The 4,709-nt window shown below is 43.4% G+C and overlaps 1 pseudogene; it reads right to left on the bottom strand.

The window, feature by feature from the left end:
* Nucleotides 1-1,675: 1,675 nt before the first annotated feature.
* LOC147609508 (phospholipase A1-Igamma1, chloroplastic pseudogene) lies at nucleotides 1,676-3,091 on the bottom strand (annotated as a pseudogene).
* Nucleotides 3,092-4,709: the final 1,618 nt, after the last annotated feature.

Below are 4,709 nucleotides of genomic sequence, written 5' to 3' on the forward strand. Positions count from 1 at the left end.
CACTACAATTTTCGATAAGAGCACATTGGTTCTAATAACACTAAAATTTTGGCTCAATCTTTTAAAACGATGATATCCTCTTTTGTGTAGGCGATGCTTGGCCATAGAAAGAGGTTTTCCACCCAACTCAAAACGAGATGTGAGATATTAAACAAAAGCAATAATCCATCACTTTACTTTGCTTGTGATTTCAAGACCATCAATTTTGATCTTGTGATTTCAAGAACATCAATTTTGATCTTGTGATTTCCAAAGTGAAATATGTAGTATTTACAACGAGCACCTATCTATATATCATTACCCACCACTTACTCAGGGTTGCTGGTGCACACCCATGCTAATGTTACTAATGCTAGGGGGTGTTCACACCCATGCTAATGCCAAAATGCTAGGGGCTGTTCACACCCATCAACATTAGTTATAGTTAAGACTAGAGGTAGCTCATAGGTTGGTTTAGAGACCGAGAGAAAGACCATGGTATGTGTAGTAGTTTTCTTCATCTAAGTATACAATAGTCATATCATATCCAATTTGCATACAAGAGGGGATTTATATAGCCATCCAACCGTGTGACTCTTGGGATACGCATGTGACTCTTGGGATACCCATATTGTAACTCTTGGGATACCCATGTGACTGCTAAGCTACCCATGTGACTATTGGGCTCCCATAATCTCCACAAGATCCTAACTCTCCACTAACCTGCTTTGAAACACTTCTTGATATGACATCTTGTAATAATCAATTCCCACAAATGATTAGTCTAAGCTAATGTTATTAATGCTAGGGGGTGTTCACACCCATGCTAATGCCAAAATGCTAGGAGCTGTTCACACCCATCAACATTAGTTATAGTTAAGACTAGAGGTAGCTTATAGGTTGGTTTAGAGACAGAGAGAAAGACCATGGTAGTGTGTAGTAGTTTTCTTCATCTAAGTATACCAAAAAATTTGACAATTTTTGAGAAAATTAATATAGATGATTTACTAGAGGAGAACCAACAGCGGTGAGGGGTGTCCACCAAGGCTTTCGATGCATAGGGAAAAAAGCCAAAAAAGAACTAATAATAAAGGATGAAACCGAGTTTTGAGATGTACAAAATCTATTAACACAACAAAACAACAGGGTTCTTTAACATTGGTAGAACTTGTTTTGAAAAAGATGTTCTAAAAGAGTAAATGTTTCTTGTGGAGGAGTAGGTGATGGGTTGCAATTTTTTTGGATAAGATCACATTGGGTCTCATACCACTACAATTTTCGATAAGAGCACAGTGGTTCTAATAACACTAAAATTTTGGCTCAATCTTTTAAAACGATGATATCCTCTTTTGTGTAGGCAAGGCTTGGCCATAGAAAGGGGTTTTCCACCCAACTCAAAACGAGATGTGAGATATTAAACAAAAGCAATAATCTATCACTTTACTTTGCTTGTGATTTCAAGAGTGAAATATGTAGTCTTTTGTGTAGGCGAGGCTTGGCCATAGAAAGAGGTTTTCCACCCAACTCAAAACGAGATGTGAGATATTAAACAAAAGCAATAATCTATCACTTTACTTTTCTTGTGATTTCAAGACCATCAATTTTGATCTTGTGATTTCCAGAGTGAAATATGTAGTATTTACAACGAGCACCTATCTATATATCATTACCCACCACCTGTTGTATCATTACTTACTCAGGGTTGCTGGTTCTCTGGGCGGTGGTGCTTGGGCCGAGGGGCAAGTGACCACTGACCATACTGGTTCTTTATGAGGCCCTTGTTTCTTTCCTGCCACCAATGGGATGGGAAAAATAGCTTATGCACCAGAAAGTCGGATGACTTGTTCACTAGGGCAGGGTTTCGAGCGAACACAGACGCAAACTTCCGCCCGAATCCCTGGAAGCCATCTAGTGTGTGTAGGTAGACCTCAAGATTGTGGTGGAGATTCAGGTTTCGTGTGGAGAAGAAAGAAGGCTTTCGGAGGTGGGGTGAAACATGACTATCGAGGCGGAGCTCCTGGCCCACGTGGAAGTAGGCCAATGGCCACAAGTCGAGCAGTGGGCCGCAACCCATGGCTGCTATGGCGCCCCACACCCCTCTTTCATTCACGTTGAATCCAGGTACCTTAGGCACCGTGTCATGCACATTGACCACCCTCAACACCTTCAACCCCAACTCCTCCACTCTGTGCTTGAAGGCCAAGTTTCCCACCCTAGGCCCTGCGAAAGAGAAGACCGTTATAATCGGTGCCTGCCCAGCTCCGCCGCCGTTCCACTGACCTATGTTGGCTGATATGTCATAACCGCTCAACACAGCCAGTGCCGCCCCAAGGCTGTGTCCTGTTATGGTTATGCTCACCTTCTCCCCTTCATACTTCTTCAACAGCTTCTTCAGCGCACATGCCAATTGCTCCCTGGCGCTCGTGTCATTGAACTTGGACCCTGCCTTCTTGGAAGTGTACAAGCTTAGGAAACCCTTTTCCACCCTCACCTTTTTCTGGCCTGGCTCGAAATCCGGACGCGTTTGAACGTCTGTGAGATCTGCGACCCATTCCGTGCCCATGACTGTGCCCCTCCATGCGACGAGGATGTCTCTTCTACCCAGCCGTTTCATCTCTTTGTCGGTGGCCACTGCCACGTAGGCAATCCAGTTGGAGTCCCCGGTCCACCGCTCCGATGCATCCCTCTCTGACAGGAGGAGGAACTTGGGCAGCTTGATGTCCAATGTGGCGAAGAGGTACCTGGTCACCTCGTAGCCGCAGTCCTCCTTGTCGACCTTCTTGAAAAGATCCCGGGCGGCATACCTGCTGCTGCCACAGTAGACCGAGTGACTGTCGGAGTCGAACGCGTCGTAGTTAACCTGCGCGAGCTCACCATAGCGGATGATTTCCGCCCGGAGGGTCTGATCCAATGGCTCCACGTCGAGGAAGCCCTTCCAGTTGTTTTGCCCTTGAATTTCCTTCCACACACTTGCCAAGTGGCTAGTCCCCTCGCTTGACGTGGCTTTACTATATTGTCTAGCGGGCGGGCAAACCATACTTTGTACACTAGAGCTCATAGCTGCGCGAGAGGGCTCCATTGGCACAGAGCAAATAGCGGGCGGGTACTCCATTCATACAGAGCTTGTCACGCTGATAATGCCGTAGGAGAGCTTATGCCAGAGCGAGGAGGAGATGTTTTCACTAGATTGGCGATTAGACCGGACATGATTTCACCCATAAAAAGCTGCAATATTGATAAAGCCTTATTTCTCAAGGGAGGCCACCCAGCAGAGTCAGCATAGGTACGCCACACCTTTCACAGATTCTGGCGGCTAACAGCTGGTCGGCGCTCCACCTCAGCATGCCAAGCCACCTCCGCCGGGATGCTCGATTGTTGTCGGCCTTCTCCGTCCTCGCCTGACCCGCACATTCTTCATAACTAGCATGTGACCTGCGAGTTGTTGCAAGCATGCACATGTGAGGGTATGTTTCTCTAAAAATATGTGTGTACAAACGTACACTCAAGTGTGTTTGTGCATGTACGTGTGACTATGTGTGCATATGCATGATTGCAAGTGTGTGTATGTATTTATATACATACATACATACACAAACAAACACACAATATATATATATATATCTAAAGTTCATAAATAAATATGAGCTTCAAACTCTCCTTCATCACTAACAAGATCAACATCCTTCATCATCAACTTGATCTTCGTCTTCAGCATTTACCTTGCCGAGAATGTTCACAACTAGGTCTCCTCTACAACCCGCTTGCCTTTACACTTGCTCGATGCCAAACCGGTCCGCTTCCATGCCCTAGGTCTTTACTAATACACGTGTGGCTCTCATGCCAAGCCACGCGTTGTTACCCTCGCTACTTCGGCAAGCAACACACGACACGCTCGTTATAGTAGTCCACCCCTTCTCTCTTGTACCTCTAGCATGTGTCAAACCCTTCGTCTCAGTTCCTTCACCCCACCCTACTTCTCTAGAAGTCCATGGTGATTAATATTGATAATGAATGTGGCAAACCTTAGAAAATTACTAAAATAATTAAAAAAACCTTAAATATAATTGAGAAATCACCATAAGTAGAGATATATCGAGCATTATAATCCAAATAGGTTATGAATTTACAAAGTAGGTTCCTACATGCAAGAATAAAATGATCTCGACTCATTATTAAATTTTCCTAAACCTTACATAGTATTTAAGAAATGAGAGAGAGAATTTCTATGACAAAAAATGTATTATAATTAAATCAATGAAATTTACTTCTTAGAATCTCTTTTTAAATCCCAAAAGATTTGGTGGGACCCACACGTGTTAAAAAACGACTATATCTCACACGTGTGGTATTAATAACTCCATTATTTGTATTTTGTAATAATCTACTCTCCTAACTCAGTTCTCTTGCATCTCTACCTCCCTACTCCACACCATCAGCATCCAGACCAGCAGCAGAGGTTCATACCCAGCACAGGATACTCATCATCAGCACAGAACACTTGCAGATAGCTTCCAGGTTAGTAAGAAAATCTTTTTCCTCTTCTTCTTGTTTAATAGTATATTAGGGTAAGGAATTGATTGATGTGATGTAGGTTACATATTATGATAAATATTATATGCATTTTTTAGATTTTCTCCACTGCATGTAGAAGCAGGAAGACTTTTTATTTGGCCCTGTTGAATGAGAGTTTGATCACTTCTTGATGTCCATAGGCTCAATCCATGTTGCAC

Source organism: Cibotium barometz, chromosome 51 (genome assembly GCF_041138505.1).
Source record: "Cibotium barometz isolate CiBa-2024 chromosome 51, ASM4113850v1, whole genome shotgun sequence".
In the NCBI taxonomy this organism is placed as follows: Eukaryota; Viridiplantae; Streptophyta; class Polypodiopsida; order Cyatheales; family Cibotiaceae; genus Cibotium; species Cibotium barometz.